At 48.6% G+C, this 21,005-nt stretch overlaps 1 protein-coding gene across 3 annotated transcripts in view; it reads right to left on the bottom strand.

Moving 5' to 3' along the window:
• DAAM2 (dishevelled associated activator of morphogenesis 2) overlaps positions 1 to 21,005 on the bottom strand; it is a 131,374-nt gene that overhangs the window by 55,066 nt on the left and 55,303 nt on the right. The window contains exon 1 of one of the 3 annotated variants that reach the window (XM_069563971.1): positions 18,955 to 19,387. The exons of the other annotated variants lie outside the window; for them this stretch is intronic. The gene's annotated coding sequence lies outside the window, so the exon portion shown is untranslated. Of the gene's footprint in view, positions 1 to 18,954; positions 19,388 to 21,005 lie in introns of those variants that run through there. 3 annotated transcript variants of the gene reach the window in all.

Raw genomic sequence — 21,005 nt, 5'->3', positions numbered from 1 at the left:
TGGGAAAGCCTAGTTCTATGATGACCAGCCTAAGGATGAACACTGGCCCTAGTCATTGAGGCCACATAGCTTCCAGGTGGATTAAGTCCAGTTATCCACACACGGGCTTCGTAAATGGGCCAAATGATCCTTGACCAATGCTTCCTCAACGTGGTTTCAGATCTGGGTAGGTTCAGCAGAAAGACCATTGTTTACCCACCACACTGCTGCTCAACATACTCTCTCCACACCTTTGTATCTTAAGTTTTGAATATAAATCAGATTCTACCTTTATTCTACCTTTTTATTCTACAGATATTCTATCTGTAATAGCTGTGATATAACACAGGTTTGGGGACAGGATTTTATTAAATTGTGGGTATATAACATGAAGTTTACTATTTTACCATTTTTCATGTGTATAGTTCAGTGGCAATAAATACATTGACCTTGCTCTGCAACCATCACCACCATTCATCTCTATTAGTTTTTCCATCTTGTAAAACAGAAACTCTGTACTCATTAATCACTTCCCATTTCCCTCTCCCCTCAGCCCCTAGCAACCACCACTCTACTCTCTGTCTCTAAGAATTTGACAACTCTCAGTATCTCATATGAGTAGAATCCTACAGCAGTCGTCTTTTCTGTGACTGGCCTATTTCACTTGGCATAATGTCCTCAAGGTTCGTACAAGCTGGAGCAGAATTTCCTTCCTTTTTAAGGCTGAATAATATTCCACTGTATGCAGAGACCACATTTTGTTTAGCCATTCATCTGTTGACAGGCGCTGGCGTTGCTTCCTCCTTTTGGCTATTGTGAAGAACGCTGCTACCAATGCATACAAATATCTGTTTGTGTCCCTGCTTTCAGTGCTTCGGGTAATATCCCCAAAGGGGTCAAGGTATTTTTAAGTTGTTTGTCCTATATCTAGGTCATTAACGGAATGATCAGAATGTCCCCTTGGTCTTCAGTTACATCACTGCTCTAAATGTTGACCACAACAAGGACACAGACAAGCCCAGATGACACAGCTTCCTCGTCTGGGAATGCCAAAGAACTAGTCATTAACGCTCTCAAGGGACAGTCCTTCAACCAGCTTTGAACCCCGTGGACTGATCTAGCCCTCTTTTTTTTGTTTGTTTGCTTTTTCGTTCTTTTTGACCTCACTGTGCAGCATGAGGGATCTTAGTTCCCCCACCAGAGATTTAACCTGTGTCCCCTGCACTGGAAACATGGAGTCTTAACCACTGGACCACCAGGGAAGTCCCTGACCTCTTTTCTTAAAAGACACCACAGGAGATTGTTTCCTGAGTCCTTGGGGAGCTCCAAATATGTCAAATCTAAGGCATTCCCTTGAACCAAATTCTAGAACCTTATTGAAAAAAGATAACTGTGGCATAACTTGTTCCTAGTGAACCCAAGGTAACTCAAGGAGAACACTGCTTTACTTCCTAAACCCTAACAAACTAGCTAATAAATTAATCATCTGAGCTAGCCTCCCATATAAGGCATGATGCATGTTACTCATCATTCAAGAGGTGTTTTTATTGATTCCATTTTATCTCTTTTTTTGGGAGGGTGCACCACAAAGCATCTGGGATCTTAGTTTTCCCACCAGGTATCGAACCCACACCCTTTGCATTGGAAAGTGAAGTTTCAACCACTGACCCACCAAGGAAGTCCCTACTTTATCCTTCTTTATTAACTTTGTGACAGACGTTTTAAATGTTTGCTAGCATTTATTAAATGTATTTGGTACACATGTACAATGGAATATTACTCAGCCATTAAAAAGAATGAAGTAATGCCATTTGCAGGGACTTGGATGGGTCTAGAGATTGTGATACTGACTGAGGTCAGAGAAATATCATATGATATCACTTACATGTAGAATCTAGAATATGATACAAATGGACTTATTTAAAAGGGAGAAATAGACTCACAGACTTAGAGAATGAACTTTCGGTTGGAGGAGGAGAGGAAGGAATAGTTGGGGATTTTGGAATTGACATGTACACACTGCTCTATTTGAAATGGATATCCATCAAGGACCTATTGTATAGCACAGGGAACTCTGCTCAGTGTTCTATAACAACCTAATTGGGAAAAGAATTTGAAAGAGAATAGATACACGCATATGTTAAGAAAAAGAATAAATCAACCATATTGTTACAGTAAAAAAGAATAAGTATATTGTTACATTAACAAATGTATATGAACATAGAACTTAAAAAATTTTTTCTAAGGATTATTTTTCAAAGACATTAAGAAATACTGCCCTATACAATCCAAGAGTTATGTTTTATATATCTAAACTTCAGGTTATTCATTCAAAGGGATTTGATCCTTCCTTCCTTTTACCTATCAATTTATCAGATTAGGAGTTTGGGATTAACACAGACACACTACTATATATTAATGGATAGCCAACAAAGACTTACTGTGGAGCACAGAGAACTATATGCAATATTCTGTAACAACCTATAGGGGAAAATAATCTGAAAAAAAAGATACATATGTGTGTATAACCAAAATCACTTTGTAGTTACGCTTGAAACTAACACAACATTGTAAATCAACTATACTTCAATTTTAAAAAAAGACTTTTTAGTAGACCCAGGGATACCTAAAATAACACACTATCTGAGCCTGCCTGATATTACTGGCCATCTATTCTAGGTTTGCACATTGTCTCCACAGCTACAGTGAAGGCTCTCTGAGGACAGGAGCCCTGCCTCCTGCTTATTTGACACCCCCTGCCTTTATGGCTAATAAAAGGCCTTGTGCTTAGTAGGTGCTCAATAATATTTTTTTGGTCAATTGGGGAAAAAAAAAAACAACTGTGCTTATGGAGACAGAAAAGACGGGTCTTTATCAATCAGTCAAGAAATACTGATTGAAATCTGATTCCTGGTAGTTAAGACATCAAGAACCCTTGACGGGAACAAGGGGACAGTCTCGAAGGTGGAGGAAGCAGCTAGCAGGCTAGTGCAGAATCCTGGTTTATGTCAGCAAAGACCTGGAACAGGCTGGTAGCTGAGGACATCAAGGGAGGAAGGGAGACACTAAGGCTTTCCAGGGGACTTGATAGCCAATGGGCAGGAGTGGATGGGACAAAACCCTGGCCCCCGAGTGTCAGGCTCGGTAAAGCACTAATTCCGTAGGTAGATAGGGGTGGGCCTCCCTGGGTCCCCTGCCCATCATCCGTTTGGGATGTTGATGCAGGCTCCAGGTCAGGTCCCGTGGGCAAGACTGCTTTGCTGGGGACACAGAGCATGGAAGGGCAGGTCCCAGAGGTGGGATGAGATGGGCTGGACGGCATGATGGGGTTCTCGGGAGGGATGGCTGATGTCTGGGAGGAACTGCGAACTCTAAGCCTGCTCCAGGTCTTTGCCAACATACACCAGGATTCTGCACTAGCCTGCCAGCTGCTTCCTCTACCTCCAGACTGTGCCCTTGTTCCTCTCAAGGGTTCCTGGTGGCTTAAGTACTGGGAATCAGAGACTGCAGTCACTGCCCCTGCGAACTCTCTTCTGTCGTCACCTCCTCGACTTCTCTCGCCCCAGTCTCCCTCCTGGTCCTTCTTTGCCCTTCAGTGCCTGAACCAGGCTTTCCTGGGGTGGGCGTCAGGGGCAGGGCTGACATACAGCTGGAGCATCCCAGTTGTCTTACACCCACGTTCACAGCTGTGACCCCTGAGTGGTTGGCGCCAGGCCCATACCTGTCTTTAAATATTTTTAAGGTCTCGCCTGAGTATGAGGAGTAAGGTGGAGTGGCCTCAGGGAGGAGAGAAGAAGGAAGTAGACACAGACCTCCAAACGGGAAGCGACGGCCCCACAGAGAAGGGCCTTAACCAACCCTCCCTCCCCCCGACCCCCCCACCACCACCCTCTGCCGCGCTGCATATTTGCCCTTTTAAGGGCGGCCTGCTCCACTGCTCCTGCTCCTGAGTGTTTATGTTCCTGAGGGTGTCCTCCTCCCCAGGAACCCTTAGGTCTGTCCCTCCTTTTCTTGGGGCCCCTTCTGAACCTCCAAGACTAAAACCATAAGCCCTAAGCTGGAAAGCATCTAGCTTCAAGGGAGAGATCTGAAAATTGAGGTACCAGAAGGAAATGCCTTCTCTGAGGCCACATAACAATGGGGACAGAGCTGAGGCTGAAAACCAGGATGCCAGCGTCCAGGCTGTGGTCCGGTCACTGCCTCCCAGAGTGCCTCTTCCAAACATCAATGCCCTTTGTTCCCATCTTGCCCCAGCCCCCAAAGCAGCCTCCCCCTACCTCCCAGAGAAGACAGACTCTGCGGCTCAGTATAGAAATAGCTCCAGGGAGTTCCCTGGTGGTCCAGTGGTTAGGCCTTGGCGATTTCACAGCTGAGCCCCAGGTTCAATTCTCGTTTGGGGAACTGAAATCCCAAAAGCTGTGTGGCACAGCCAAAAAATAAACAAAAATAAAATCCAAAATAGTATTAAAAAAAAAAAGAAAGAAAGAAATTGCTCCTGTAAACAAGGTCCTTTCTAGACCAGGAGAGGGTTGAAGATTCCAAAGGCTGCCTGCTTCTCCTCCCCTCGGGGGAACTGCCTCCATCACCCACCACCCCACTTTCTCTCCCACCCCTACTCTAATCCTTCCTCCACTCCAGCAGAGGCTCTGAAGTCAGACAGACTGGGGTTTGACTCCTGGCTCTGCCTTCCCAGCTGGGTGACCCTGAGCATGAGGTCTTAACCCCCAAGAACCCCAGGTTCCTCATCTGTGACATCAAGGCAATAATAGCATCTTCCTCATGCGGTTTCAGTGAAGAATAAATGATCTAATGTAAGTAAAATGCCAGGAGTACCCCAGACACTCATTAAAGAAGGCCGACACCGCTGCTGTGACTTCGGTATCACCATGACCAGCAAGGTGAGACTGGCCCTCCCCAAAGTCTGAACCATGAGCCCTTCCCCGGACACAGACGGGGCCACCAAGGCCTGGCGTTGAAGGAACTTGCTTAGCCAGATTTAAGCAGTCACCCACCTTTGCCTTCAGTAACTGGGAAGCCTGGACCAGAGGGGGCAGGACTCTCCCTCAGGCTCTGAGTGACCTCTAGTTGGAAAGATAAACCCTTGTCATTGACCCTGGGCAGGGAGTGGAAAGGTGGAAGTGGCCAGCGCCATTCATTTCCGCAAAGTCTCTTTTACGAAGAGGAGCAATGGAGGAGAACTGAGAAGCAATATGGAAGAACAGGAAGGCACAACAGAACAAAACCCAGAGGACTAGGACCTGGGTCTGAGAGACTGGACTTGCGCCCGCCCGGCCCCCACCACCCACCTTTCTCTCCAGGGAAACTTCCCCCACACCAACAGCTCCATGCCCTACACTTCCCGTCTGCCTGCTTCGTCCCGTATCCCTGTCTTCCCAGGACCGTCTGCCCCTAAACAGAGACCAGCTGGCCTACAACATCAGATCGTCGGGGCGCCGCCCACTGGCCCTCCTGTAACTCTCTCAGGGTCTCCGCTAGTCCTCTGGGTGTGACCGGACTCCACTTCCTCATGATCTCACCCTCCACACTGTGAAGAAAGCACAGCTTCTTAACTCCGGGGACGGGCCGAGCCACGAGGCAGCAGCGGGTCGGGGGCCACAGTGCCGTCCCCTCGGGGCCTCGGTTTCCCCCCAGTGCTGTGTCCCCGTTGGACTGAAGACCTCCGAGGGCCCCTTTAGCCCTGACTGTCCACACTGCCTGGCTCAACCTCCTTCGCCAAGATTCCCCCAGAGGCTGTCCTCAGCGCCCCTGGGCGCTCCTCCCACATTCCACCCCAGGCCAGGAAGTGCTTCCTCTTACTTGAGCCCAGAACTCCCATTTGGTTTTTAAAGATGAAAATCCTAACCTTTAACCCCAAGCCCTGGCCCCTAGGACCTCGACTCACCAGTTTTTATTTACATTAATTAAAGCTTCAAAATTCCAATATCATTAGTGCTTACTCCTAAGTCTTAAGTGAAAGCAGAACAATATTAGTACTTGAGACTTTGGTATTTGCTGGCCACGGGGCTATAGCTACCCCTGATGCTCTGAGATGGAAGGCACCAATTTAAAGAAGTTATCTACAGGAAAAACAAACAAACAAACAAAAAACCTTTGGTTCAGAGAAGTTAAGTAACTTGCCTAAAGACACACAGTTAGTGATGTCATAGCTAGGATTCAAACACATGACTGACTGTAAAGCTGCTGCTGCTGCTGCTGCTGCTGCTAAGTCGCTTCAGTCGTGTCCAACTCTGTGCGACCCCATAGACAGCAGCCCACCAGGCTCCCCCGTCCCTGGGATTCTCCAAGCAAGAACACTGGAATGGGTTGCCATTTCCTTCTCCAATGCATGAAAGTGAAAAGTGAAAGTGAAGTCGCTCAGTCATGTCCGACCCTTAGCGACCCCATGGACTACAGCCTACTAGGCTCCTCCGTCCATGGGATTTTCCAGGCAAGAGTACTGGAGTGGGGTGCCATTGCCTTCTCCGGACTCTAAAGCTATAGACCACTAAGCCAGAGGGCACGTGTCCATGGAAGACATGTCCTGATCTGAGACCCACTCAGAGCTTTCTCGAGTGTTCTTTAGGCTCAATAATTCATGACTGAGCATTTCCTATGGGCTGGGCCAGGTGTTTTCACAGCTCTGCAATTACATTCAGCTTCACAGCGACCCTGTGAGATGGTTATTATTATTATCTCCCCTTACAGACGACGAGACTAAGTCTTCAGCAGCTGTTACACGGCTCATCAGTGACACCCAGTAGCTAAGGGACAGAGCTGGAACCCCAAGGAAATATTCTGACTCCAAGTTCAGAGCTCTTGTCACAGAAGCAAAGCTGATTCATGAACCCTTCCTTTAGTTCTTGGGGCCATGCCCCAAGAAGGGTCAATGCCATGACCCTGGGATGTTCTTCTCCATCCCCTCCCCCAAGCTCCATACATGCGGGTAAGAGCAAGGGTGTACCGCGGCATCTCCCCTTGGCCACTTCCCAGTGCCAACCAGGAGCCAGGCACTGAGCTGACAATATTGCCCTTTATCTCAACCCTCTAATAGCCTGACTATCCCTTCTCACCAGTGACTGAGACTCCCAGAGTTCAGGCAACTTGCTCAACCACTACATCCTGAGCACAGTGGTATTGCCCTGGAACACACAGGCCTGGAACCCGTTTCTAGCCCTTGTGCTGGATGCTGACTGTGTGGGGAGGACACAGGAGTAAACACAGTCAGGTCCCTTTCCTCAAGCAGGACCTCTTCTGGTGGGGGAGCTGGGGGAGTCGAGACAGTGACACTACAGAAAGGTGGAGTGAGAAAGTCTCAGAAAGGGGGCCCGGTACAGTCTGGGGGTGAAGAGGAAGTCAGGGGAAGCTTCCAGGAGAAGCTTCCATGAAAGCTAGCTTCCATGAGCTAGCTTTGAGAAAAGTCTTTTTCTTTTTGTTTTTTGGCCAAGGCACATGGTTTATGGGATCTTAGTTCCCTGACCAGGGATTGAACCTGGGCCCTTGCAATGAGAACACAGTCCTAATCACTGGACTGGCAGGGAATTCTTTTTTCTTTCTTTCTTTTCTTATTTTGGCCGTATGACTTGCAGGATCTTAGTTCCCCAACCAGGGATCGAACCCATGCCCCCTCATCTTGAAAGAGAGAAGAGAATTACGGAAGGGTGCTAGAGGAGGGAAAGACATTCCTGGCAAGGCCATGAGCAACAGCACAGAGGGAGCAATGGCACAGAACACATGAGATCAGAGTCCCAACCAGCTGCCTGTTAATCTGAGGCTAAACTAACGGGTAAAGGGAGTCGACAGGGTATCTGAGTGCCATGACTTGTTGGCAGAGACCAGGCATCCTGGAGATGCGGGGTGGCGCTCCTCTGCCCTCCTCTCCCGACCAGGTCCCCAGGATCCAGGCCTGGGAACAGGGCCCAGAGCTCCCCAGAGCAGCTGCATGAAACATAAAGAATGTCAGCCACGTCCTGTTCCCCGGGCAGATTCCTCCCCACACACTTACCCTTCATGTGCCACTGTGTGTCACCCGGGAAATGGCCCCAGCCCAGCTTACCCGGAACCTGGTTTCCCAACAAAGAGTCTATGCTTTTCCATCCCGGCCACAGTGCTTCCCAGGCCTTCTGCCCACCCGTCTCCCCGCTGCTCACCCACACCATTCCTACTTCCACTTCAAGTCTCTGAAGACCGGCCCCTCAAGCTCTGTGGACACCAAATAGACTTGAGACCCCTCACAAGCCTGCCCCTGCTCCCATCCTGAACTGCTGACATCCCATTCTACCCCACACACTTGGGTGGGTTCTGTTCAACTGCTGTCAACTCTATGTGACTTCAGACAAGTTACTTAAGCTCTCTGAGCCTCAGTTTCCTCATCTGTAAAATGGGGAAATAACAGGGTTGTCATTATTGTCAACACACTTCATAGGGTTGTCATAAGCATTAAACTAGCTAATATTTGTAAAGTATCTAGAATAGGGCCCAGTAATAATAATAGCAAACATTTAATAGCTATACAGTAATAATAAGTACTTACTAGCTATGTAGTAATAGTAAACACTTAATAGCTACACAGATAAGCTACTGTTACAATTATGAAGAAACCTGAATATTGACCGTATATATTACAGATGGGCTCTGTGTGTGAATGGCTCTTACATATTCATAGATTCTTTACTAACTGAGCTATGAGGGAAGCCCACATATTATTACAGGGGTTGCCAAATGCTGCGGGGGTCAAATCCAGTTGCAGCCTACGTTTGAAAATAGTCTGGTTAAAGCACAGCTACAAGCAACCATACTCCAGTGAAAGTTAAAAACAACACAACTATACTTGCTCATCATTTATAAATGTTTTATTCAACAGAGACCCTAGGGCCCACAAATATTTCCAAAATATTTCCAAATATTGCCAAAAATATTTCCTACCTGGCCCTTTACAGAAAGTGTACTGATCCCTGTGTTATTAGCTTGAATCGTATATAGCTGACTGCTGAATTGTTTTTATTCCACAAAACCATGCATTTCAAATGGTTTAACTTAGGATAGCATACTGGCTCATCATGCACCCTGCCTTACCCACTAAAATAGGAGTGAGGGCATGCGAAGTCACTTCAGTGCGACCCTATGGACTGACTGCAGCCCGCCAGGCGCCTCTATCCATGGAATTCTCCAGGCAAGAATACTGGAGTGGGTTGCCATGTCCTCTTCCAGGGGATCCTCCCAACCCAGGGATCAAACCTGAGTCTCTTGTGCTTCCTGCATTGGCAGGCAGATTCTTTACCACTGTACCACCTGGAAAGCCCAAAACAGGAGTGCTGTGCTTTAAATTCAGTGATTCTGATCATAATAAAGTGATAATGATCATTCTTTGAATATTTACCATGTTCAAGGTTTATCTGGAACTTCTACCACATTCCTGCAGGGTAAGCACGATCACTGCCTGGATTCCCTCCCATATTTGAGGCTCCGAAAGATGTTAAAGAGTGAGTTGAGGATCCAAACCAGGTCTCCAGACTCCACACCTACCATACTGTTCCCCTTGGGTGCTGTCTAAGAGGCTGTTGGGAGTAAGATCCATCTCTGATAGGACAAAAAAATGGACAGCCTGAGGCCCTCCTATCTCCCTACTTCTCTGCAGGTCCACCTCCCAGACAACGCTGCCCACACAGTGGATGGGGCCCAGCTGTGACTTCCCTGTCGGCCTCAGGACAGGACTCTGAACAACCTGACTTGTCTTGTGAGCCACGGTCAGGGCTGGGGAGGGGGCGGGGAGCACTTTCAAAAATAAGCGAGCTCTCTTTCCAGGACTGGGGGAGCTATTTTTAGCAGCTGCCTAAATGATGGTTTCCCCCTCAGCTCTGGGAAAAGCAAGAAAGCAAAAGCAAATGTTCGCAGCCCCAGGGGCCCCTCTGTGCAATGTGCCCCCCAAGGTGGCAGGAGGAGAGGGAGAGAAAGGGGCGTCTTGCTGGGAAAGTGAAACTGAAAACGTCCCCCAAAGCGACATTTCTCTGACTCAGGACGGGGGGCAAGCGTGGAAGCTGTGGGTTTTCCAATGGGTTTTCTCATTCGAGAAATGATCAAGAGAACATAGGTTTCTTTGTCTCAACAGGACAGAAAACAAGCAGATAGTAGCTCTCCAAGGGCATGGCCAAGTATGCAGGCATTCACTCATTCATCCACCCATCTAGCCACTCAGCCCCCAAGGGACTGCGCGCACAAGCACTTTTCTAGGTGCTTTGGGTGAACCAAACATCAAATCCCATTCTCACCCTAGTTTACAATGTTGTTGGGGAGGTCTGTGTATAAACCACCAGAATTCTCAGGGGGCGGAGGGAGGGAGTTCCAGGCTCTGGGACCGCAGGGAGAGGACAGTGGCTTCTGGCTGGGGTGGTCTGGAACATTCACCAGAGGAAGTGGCCTTGAAGCCAGAACTCAGAGGAAAGAGGTGGACATGTGCCAGTTGGCAGGGGCTAAGAAACTCGTTCACGACAAAGGTGTACTGGGTTGAGGACTTGGCATCCAGGGGAGTGTGGGGCAGAGGGCTTCCTTTTACCAGGCTGGAACACAGAACTCAGAGAGGGACAGTGGGAAATAAAATGGGAAATAACCAGATAAAGAAAGACAGGCCTCGCAGGGCAGGCGGGAGAGGAGGAGGTGGCGGCGGTGGCGGCGGTGGCAGCTCCAGGCTGGTTGGCTTATTGGCCGATTAGTCGGCTGGTTTATGGCAAAGGGGAGTCTGCAAGGCCTGCTCTGAGCTGGGATTTGGATGGACAACCTTTTTTTTTTTAATTGGTTGATGATTGCTTTACAATATTGGTTTGATTTCTGCCATACATCAACATGAATTAGCCACAGGTATACATATGCCCCCTCCCTCTTGAACCTCCCTCCCACGTCCTGTCCCACCCTCTCCCACCCCTCTAGGTTGTTACAGAGCCCTGGTTTGAGTTCCTTGGGTCGTACAGCAAATTCCACCGGCTGTCTATTTTACATATGGTAGTATATATGCTCCCATGCTTCTCTCTCTCAGCATCTCTCTCCATTCATGCTACCCTCTCCTTCCTCTCCCCTGTCCTTGTCCGTAAGCCTGTTCTCTGTGTCTGCGTCTCCACTGCTGCCCTGCGAATAGGTTCGTCAGTAACCATCTTTCTAGGTTCCATGCTGCTGCTGCTGCTAAGTCGCTTCAGTCATGTCTGACTCTGTGCGACCCCATAGACGGCAGCCCACCAGGCTCCCCCGTCCCTGGGATTCTCCAGGCAAGAACACTGGAGTGAGCTGCCATTTCCTTCTCCAATGCATGAAAGAGAAAAATGAAAGTGAAGTCGCTCAGTCATGTCTGACTCTTAGTGACCCCACGGACTACAGCCTACCAGGCTCCTCCGTCCATGGGATTTTCCAGGCAAGAGTACTGGAGTGGGTTGCCACTGCCCTCTCCACTAGGTTCCATATGTAGGCGTTAATATCTGATATTTGTTTTTCGCTTTCTGACTTACTTCACTCTGTGTAATTGGCCCTAGGTTCATCCGCCTCAGTAGAACTCAAATATGTTCCTTTCTATGTCTGAGTAGTATTCAGATGGACAATTCTGGTGGCACTGTCTCAGCGTGGATTATCAGAGGGACAGAATTGAGGAAGAGCCTGGAAGCAACTCTGAGTAAGAGTTAACGATTCCCTGAGCAGCCCAGGAAGACAACAGGGGCCAGATGCCCAGGATGTCATGGACGGGCGTGCGTGCCCACACGCATGCGAGCCGTGAGCAGACGCGGGGGCTTTGGCAAGACACGGACTGGGCACAGAAAGCAAGAACTTGGGCTGAGAATGCGAGGGAGCAGAGGGGAGCTCTCTGAGCAACAGCTGTGAAGTAAAAGAGGAGGAGGAATTTCAACACCCAAATCTCTGCTACCCATTAGAGCCAGAGGCCTGAGGCTCCCGGCCAAAGGGAAACCACCCCACACGTGACAACCCGGCCTCACCCCCTTCTGCTTCCTGGAAGCCGAGCCCCCTTCCGCGGGCCACAGGGATGGAGAGGCCCTATTGAAGGGTGGCAGGGAAAAGTGCCCCCAGCTTCCTCCTGGGTGCTCCTCCAGGTCTCCTGCCAGAGTGCCAGACAGCTGAGAACTCACACCATTCTGGGCAACCCTCGGCCTGGGAGCAGCTCCCTACAGCCACTCCTCTTGAGGTCCTGCACAAAGGCCTTCTGGCACACATGAGGGCAGGACCTTGAAGTCCCATCGAGGTAAGCTGGCCCTGGGACTCTCACTGGGCCTGTGCGCCTGGTCACACCAGGACCCTGGGCTGACAGTCCTGCTAGTCCCTCTCCACGTCCTCACTCACAGCAGAAAAGGCCTTGCGACATAAATCCTGGACTGCGGGCACATTCCGTCTCTTCAGGGAACGGGAGGGCAGGGGCTGGGGGAGGGGAGATGAGCTGACTCCTGGAGGACAAGTGATTGAAAACGTAGACCCCTCCCCTCACCTGCCCCTCAGTCTTATTCATGCAATTTCACCCATTCATTCATTTTAACTAATGTTTGTTAAGCACCAAAGTGCCTTGCTAGGAGCTGGAAAAATACCAGAGTAAACAAAAGTTCAGCTTGGTGGGGAAGGGAGACAAACGAACATAATAAAGTGTGGCCACGAGCTTTCCTGGTGGCTCAGCAGTGGCTTCTCCTTAGCAGAAGACTAGAGTCCGATCCCTGGGTTGGGAAGCTCCCCTGGAGAAGGAAATGGCAGCCCACTCCAGTGTTCTTGCCTGGAAAATCCCATGGACAGAGGAACCTGGTGGGCTACAGACTGTGCGGTTGGAAACGAGTCAGACATGATTTAGTGACTCCACCACCACTGCATGGTTCTGTTAGGGGCAGTACTGGTGTTTGGGTCTGAGAATGTCTACTCTCCCAGTGTGGGGTTCCATCCTCCTCCGAGCTCTCTGTTCATACAGATGGTATCGTGTGTGGACAGAGTGCTGGAAGACAGTCAGAGATGCCCTCAAGGATTCAGGACCAGATACCCTGTCCCAGGGCTACTAATATTGGGTTGGCCAAGAAGTTTGTTCAGGTTTTTCTGTACGGTGTTACGGAAAACGAACACATTTTGGCCAACCCAATACTATTAAAGACTAAAAACAGCCAAAATGTTAAAATGTAAAGGCTGGTTAGATAGATGCAGATAGACACATATACATACATGACAACTTGAAATAATTATCTTTTGAGTTTAGAGTTATTTACTCCCAAAGTAATTATCTTTGGATGTTTAGGGTTGTTTTTCTTATCCTTTTCTGGATTTTCCCAAATTTCCAACAATAAGCACTGATTGATCAGAAAAGACAATATTATTTTTAAAAGGAGCTAAACCCTAGAGTGAAACTGAGGAAACCCAGGAGCGAGTCCCAACTCTGCCCCAGCAGGCGACCTGGGCAAGACAGGAATGACCTTGGCTGAGAGCATCATTTCTCTGAGCCCTGTCTGTGGATGAGGAGGTCAAACCACATGCTCTCCAGAGCTCCTTCCACCCTGGACATGAGGCTCTGAGCCACAGAACACACAAGGTGCTAAATGATGCCGGCTGAATGGAATCCTACCCACGCTCCCATTGGTTAGTTCACCCTCCATCCAGCTGCTCGTTCAGTCCACCTCTACTGTCTCAGCACTCACTCTGTGGCTGGCCCTGCTCACAGAACTGGAGATTGAAGGGCAAACCACACAGACGCAGCTCCTGCCCTCACGGAGCTATAGCCTCCCAAGGTCAAGGTCCCCTTCCGTGGCTCTTTGTCTTCTCTCCCTAATGCCCCATCCTTTTAATGCTTCTTGTCACCTTTCCCCCACATGCCTCAGGTGAATCTGTTTCATTCCCAAACACCAAGCTCCAGACCCAGTCCAGTCCCACAGAGTCTCAAGCTGGGATGGGTGCCGACCTCTCATTTTCCCCCACTCCTGGCATTCTGCAAATAGCCATCTGAATAATAATTCTAGAAGCACCTGATTCTACATTCTTAGGTTCAGCATCACTCGGGGGTCCCTGTCCAAACTGAAAGCCAACTGGTTCAATTTCCAGGTTTGGTCATTTTACGGGGCTCACAAATTCTATACCAGCCAAGCCTTGAGATCAGAGCTACATCCGTGTGCCCCTGAGGACAGAGGAGAACTGGAGCTCTCCTTACTGCTGGTGGGAAACAGCTGGGCTGTTTCTTAAAAAGTTAAACCCACACCTCCATACAAACCAGGCTTTCCACTCCTAGGTATTTACCCCAAACATAGAAAGCATGTTCCCCTACAACATGATTCATGAATGTTCAGAGCAGCTTTGTTTGTAATAGCTCCAAGCTGGAAACAACCCAAATGTCCATCAATGGGTAAATCAATAAACAAACTGTATAGTGTATCCATAAAATAGAATACTCCTCAGCAATCAAAAGGAATGAGCTGCTGTGATGTGCTGCATGTGAATGGAGCTCAAAATAATTATGCTAAGTACAAGGAACCAGAGGACAAAAGCGTACGTATTGTATGATTCCACTTATCTAAAATTTGAGATAACCCAAACTAACCTATAGTGACTAAAAACTAAGATCTATTGATCTTTTGATCAGTTGATCTTTCTAAAGATTGTGGGTGGAAGGTTGCTTATGGAGGGGCTGGAGAGTGGGAAGGGAGGGACTAGGTTATAAAAGAATTAAGGGAACTTTGGGGGATGATGGTCAAGCATGATCTTGAGGGTAGTGATAGAGTCAAAGGTATATACATATGCCAAAATATATCAAATTATGTACTTGAATTATGTAAAGTTTTTGGTACTTCAATTAAATCTCTATGAACTTGTTTAAAAACAAACAAAACAGAGATATTCATAGCCTCACAATACCCAGTAACCAAGGGCTCTGGAGTCTGCAGGTGGCAACCCTCTAGAACAGCAGGTGCCTAGCAGGATAGGTCCCCTCCTCTTTCATTGGTTTGCTCTTGGTTGCCTTCTTACTTCCTCTAGGCAAACAAGAATCAACCTGATGAATTGTTTTTTCATAGGTGAGCATCTTCTGCAGTGGTCCCCAGCCATTTTTGGCACCAGGCACTGGTTTCGTGGAAGACAGTGTTCCTATGGGCCAGGGTGGGGGGTGGTTTCAGGATGATTCAAGTGCATTACAGTTACTGCACACTTTATTTCTGTTGTTACTACACTGACTCCATCCCAGATCATCAGGCATTAGATCCCGGAGACTGGGGACCCCTGCTCTAGAAGACCACTGGTATCATAAGCTTCTCTACAGGTTCTAGGAAAGACCTCCCAGCCCAGGGGTGGTGGGAAGGTGGCCAGGGAACTCTCTTCCGGTCCAGGTCTCAGCTGATCTTGTTTGGTCTTCCAGGAGGCGGGACTGTTTCTTGTAAAGAGTGTATGCTTTCATGTTAAGCCTGTGGCTAAGTTACTTAGGACCTGTGAGCCTCACTTTCCTATGGAGGCACATGGAGGACAACACCCACCTCCTAGAGGTGAGCATCAAGCAAAGAGCAGGCATCAAGCACCCAGCTCAGCTCTGGGCACATCACAGGCCCTCCAACAGGGTTCCCTTCCCCTGTTCCGACCGCAGGCTCCTCCCAGGAGTGGTTACGTTTCAGGGCTTTACCAAAGCATGAGAAAAGCTGAGGGGCCCCCAGAAGCCTAGTGAAGCACAAGCCTGATTCTACCCGGATGCCTCTGGGGGTAGAGCTGAATTGAAAGCAGCCCCAGGATTCTGGGTGGGTAAAAATAAGGCACCTTCAGCCAAGGTTACAGTTCTGGAATTTGTCAGAGGCAGATGACATAGCAGAGGGGATTGAGAAAGAAAGGTGGCCGTGACTTGGAGTTTCTAGGACAAGACATCAGGAGAGATGTGGGGTAGGGGTAGGGGGGGATGCCCAGTCCTTGCTCATTGGACAAATATAGGAGATGCTCAGAAATAACCAGACAGCAGAGGGAGGGAAGATATGAATCCATGTGGCCTGTGAAAGGGTTTGACGCCATGGTACAGAGGTGTATGTATGGGGTAGTATGGTTTTATTGTTCAGTCACTCAGTCATTCCAACTCTTTGCGACCCCGTGGACTGCTGCACGCCAGGCTTCCCTGTCCATCACCATCTCCTGGAGCTTGCCCATCAGTTCTACGGCACTCAGTGTTCTTCAGGGTGCAACTCTGGGTGGTGTGTATGTGTGTGTTTATAGTGTTATATAATTAAAAGACGCTTACTCCTTGGAAGGAAAGTTATGACCAACTTAGACAGCATATTAAAAAGCAGAGACATTACTTTGCCAACAAAAGTCCGTCTAGTCAAGGCTATGATTTTTCCATTAGTCAAGTATGGATGTGAGAGTTGGACTATAAAGAAAGCTGAGCACCAAAAAACTGATGCTTTTGAACTGTGGTGTTAGAGAAGACTCTTTAGAGTCCCTTGAACTGCAAGGAGATCCAACCAGTCCATCCTAAAGGAGATCAGTCCTGGGTGTTCATTGGAAAGACTGATGTTGAAGCTGAAACTCCAATACTTTGCCCACCTGATGCGAAGAGCTGACTCATTTGAAAAGACCCTGATGCTGGGAAAGATTGAGGGCAGGAGGAGAAAGGGACGAGAGAGGATGAGATGGTTGGATGGCATCACCAACTCAATGGACATGGGTTTGGGTGGACTCCGGGAGCTGGTGATGGACCGGGAGGCCTGGCATGCTGCAGTTCATGGGGTCGCAAAGAGTCGGACATGACTGAGCAACTGAACTGAACTGATAGTGTTGTGTGTGTGTGTGTGTGTGTGTGTGTGTGGCATGGTACAGATGTATAGGTGATGTGGGTATGTATATGTGTGTTCATTCCCAGGAAATAAACACACACAATTCTACTGACTTCCAAGTTTCTGTAGAGAGAAGACCCAGCTAGCTCCCTGATATATATGAACAGAGGAAAGAGTAGTATCATTGACAATCAGCCTCCATGCCAATTTAAGATCAGCCCAGCTTGGTCTATGAGGAGCTGCCCAAACGTAATATTCAGGAAATGTTGCTGTGGGGAAGACATTGTCTTGTCTTCAGTTTCCCGTGAACCACGTTGTGGCCTGGGAAGAGAGATCCACCAAAAGATGCCTGTAGCTGCCGTGGACCAGAGAACGTAGCATTCACATGCAGCATCTCACGGAATCTCAACACAACCCAGCAAGGCCAGTATTTCTGACTGATAAAGACACTGAGGTTTAAAACCAGGAGATGATGCCCACACTCTCCTGTCAAACGCCATCTCATTCCAACCCAGTTTTAACTCAGTTCTGCAACGTGGATGTACACATACATGCATGCATTTCTCTGGGGGTATGTTTTTGTCCAGAAGACATAATTGGGTTTTCCTTAGTGTCTGTTAACAAGGTGTACACACGCACCCCAGTGTTCACCGCAGCACTACTTACATGACATGGAAGCAACCTAGATGTCAATCAACAGGTGAATGGATACAGAGGTTGCAGGACGTATATACAGTGGACTATTACTCGGTCATAAAAAGCAATGAAATTGAGTCAGTGCAGTGAGGTGGATGAACCTAGAACCTATTATACAAGTGAAGTCAGGCAGAAAGAGAAAATGAAACGTTGTATATGAACACCTATCTATGGAATCTAGGAACATGGTACTGAGAAACCCATTTTCAGGGGAGGAATGGAGCTGCAGATGTAGAGAACCAACTTGTGGGCACAGTGGGGGGAGGAAAGGGTGGGACAAATTGACAAAGCAGCACTGACATAAATATGCTGCTGCTGCTAAGTCGCTTCAGTAGTGTCCGACTCTGTGCGACCCCATAGACGGCAGCCCACCAGGCTCCCCCATCCCTGGGATTCTCCAGGCAAGAACACTGGAGTGGGTTGCCATTTCCTTCTCCAATGCATGCAAGTGAAAAGTGAAAGTGAAGTCACTCAGTCGTGTCCGACTCTTAGCGACCCCATGGACTGCAGCCCACCAGGCTCCTCTGTCCATGGGATTTTCCAGGCAAGTGTACTGGAGTGGGCTGCCACTGCCTTCTCCCATAAATATGCTACCGTGTATAGAATAGCTGGCTAGTGGGAAGCTGCTGTATAGCACCAGGCGCTCTGCGATAAACAAGAGGGGTGGGAGGCTCAGAAGGAAGTCATGACTGATATAGTTATGGCTGATTCTAGTTGTTGTACAGCAGAAACCAACACAACAATGTAAGGCAATTATCCTCCAATTTAAAAAAGCAAACAACGTGCATACTCCCTCTGCCTCTATTTGAAATTCTGGTGTTATAGTTTAGCCCTTTCCCCAATAAGCCTGAGAAGGAAAAGAAAAAACAAAACAAAACAAAACCAAATTGCTAACAATAATGTGTCCTCAAACTACACCATGCTCCATATTTTACAAGATAGAGATTCAGCACATGTTTAGAAAGAAGGATGGTAACATTTACTAAGAGCTAGGCTGGGCTCAAACATTTGCCTTTTTAATTTCACTTCATTAGCCCACCAGCCTGCAAAGATGATCTTATGCATTTTTACACATAGGGAAATTAAAGCTTAAGAGAAGGTAAGCAACTTGCCCAAGTTAGCAGAGTTCATCAACAGTGTGAACCTCAGTCTGCTGCTGCTGCTGCGGCTGCTAAGTCACTTCAGTCCGACTCTGTGCGACCCCATAGACGGCAGCCCATCAGACTCCACCGTCCCTGGGATTCTCCAGGCAAGAACACTGGAGTGGGTTGCCATTTCCTTCTCCAAGGCACGAAAGTGAAAAGTCAAAGTGAAGTCTAATTGATTCCAAAACTCAGACACAGCCTTCCCATGCACAGAAATGGCAGCATCATGGTAAACAGTTGTCGTCCCCCGCCCCCCGGCCCCCAGCCATGGAAGCCTTCCCATCCCTTCCCCATCGCCCACCCCAACTCTCAGGGAAGAACTGAGCGCTAGCACAGAGAAGCCCCGTCCCCCGGCCGCGGGCAGCAATCGGGCCCCATCATCTTACCGCCCACGCTGAGCCACAGAAAGATCCAGGCTACTCATCTTCAGAGCCAGCCTCTTGAGGATGAGTGCCAGGCACTCTCACAAGAGCCACTGGCTTGGTTTAAGACTCTGCCGCTGCCGTCCTGAAATCTTCAGTAATTTCTGAACCAGCAGCCTTGCCTCTCCATTTTGCGCTGAGGCCCATGAATCTCGCAGCTGGTCCTGCCCATCTTCCAAGGAAGCCAGCTCGGGCAGCCTTTCCCAGGAAGAGCAGCCCAGCCAGCCACTCCCTGCGTGTTTCCAAAAATGTTACCCACAGTCCCCGAATGGTCAGGACCGAACGGAGACAAGTTACTTTAATCTGGGGTGGCTTCCTGGCCCTAACGGCCTTGATGGGGCAACACAGTAACTGCTGGGCTGCTCCCCACCCTGCTCTCTCCTCTCCATCCCACCTCACCCCTCCGGCCCGCATGCTCCCTGGTCACTCCTCCCTAAACACACCATTGCTCAAGGGATTAACATTCCTGGAGGGCACGGACACTTCCGCTTTATCTCCAACTCCCCTGACCCGGGCTCTTTCTGCACACACAGCAGGAACTTGATGGGAGTGGATGGGTACACTGCAGTATGTGTTTCCTGAATGCTTGACCCCATCAGTTACAGGGTCTAACATCAATGCGATGACTCTACTCAGACACAAAGATTATGGGTCCTTCTACAACTGGATAAATATTAAAAGCAAGAAAAATATGTTAGCTTTGAAACAGAGTTAAAAAAAAAAAAAACTGGTTCTGCTTGTTCTGCATTTGGGTTTGCAACATTTATCCCCTAGCCCACGCCTGCCTCTGCTTCCTGCTCCTCTCCTTTGCCTGTGCAGGTCCCACCTTTTCCAAGCAGCCTTCTTAATCATCCTTGGCTCTCCGAATTCTTCCAAATAAACTCAGAGCCCTTGCTGTCTACCCTCTTTATAGGATGCTGCATTATCAACTATTCTGCGACCCTTCATGGTATTTGACGTCTTGAATTCATTTATCCTTTTTATGCCAGTGAGCTTTTCCACCATCTATCCTGAGTGCCCCAGGAACATGCCATAACGCCATGTGTGCCATGAATGAAAGCCATCTGACGGCAGGGAGTGTGGGTGGGGAATAGACAGAGGAGGAAGTTATTAACCCCAGAAATAAAATCTTCCCAGCAAACCCAATGTATTCAGGTCCTTCAACCATTTCTCTTCTTAATGTTAGGGGAAGCACACTGATTGAAACCTTCCACCCTGGCCAGGCACCGTAGTAACCATCTGCATAAGTTGTTTTACCACAGGAGGTCCTGGTATGGAACACGGAACAAATAAGCCTCCACCAACCGGAAGGGTTCAGGAAAGGTCAAAAGGAGACACCACAGGTCCGACCACCTCCCAGAATCCTTCTCTCTAACATCCATCTTGGCTGAACAAGGCGTGCACCACCAGGAAGGACTCTGAGTCAGAATGATTGGCTGAGGACAACCCGGAAGCTAATCCCATCACCATAAAACTGCAGAACCATGTGGCAGAGCAGTTCTCCTGGGTTCCCTTAGCCTACTGCTCTCCACCCGGGTGCCCTTTCCCAATAACATCTCTTGCTTTGTCAGCACATGTGTCTCCTTGGACAATTCATTTCCGAGTGTTAGACAAGAGCCCAGTTTCGGGCCCTGGAAGGAGTCCCCCTTCCTGCAACATTAAGAGTTCACTGGAGGTCAAGACCTTGTCCAGACACCATCAAGAGGTGTCTCAAGTGGCCCTTAGCAAGAGAGAGGCAAAAGCGTGCGCCTTGACAGACCCGCGTGGCTAAATGAGGTCTTGGCATTCCCAGACGAAACGCTGGACATTTTCATTTCTGTTTGTTTCTGCTGCCCTCGCTCCCTTCCAGCGAAGCAAAGACATCTCGTTTGTAAAAGGCGTAAGCTCTTTTTCCTCCCTGTGCCTCTAGAATGGGATGCTTCCTCCAAGGGAAGTGACACCTCGGCTGGGAGACTTCAGGCTATAGAAAGTGGGGTTTCCCCTTTGGAACCCAGGCCATGCCCTCCATAGCTTCA

The sequence above is a fragment of the Ovis canadensis genome, chromosome 20 (genome assembly GCF_042477335.2).
Source record: "Ovis canadensis isolate MfBH-ARS-UI-01 breed Bighorn chromosome 20, ARS-UI_OviCan_v2, whole genome shotgun sequence".
Lineage (NCBI taxonomy): Eukaryota > Metazoa > Chordata > Mammalia > Artiodactyla > Bovidae > Ovis > Ovis canadensis.
This window is presented reverse-complemented; position numbering and strand designations above follow the sequence as displayed.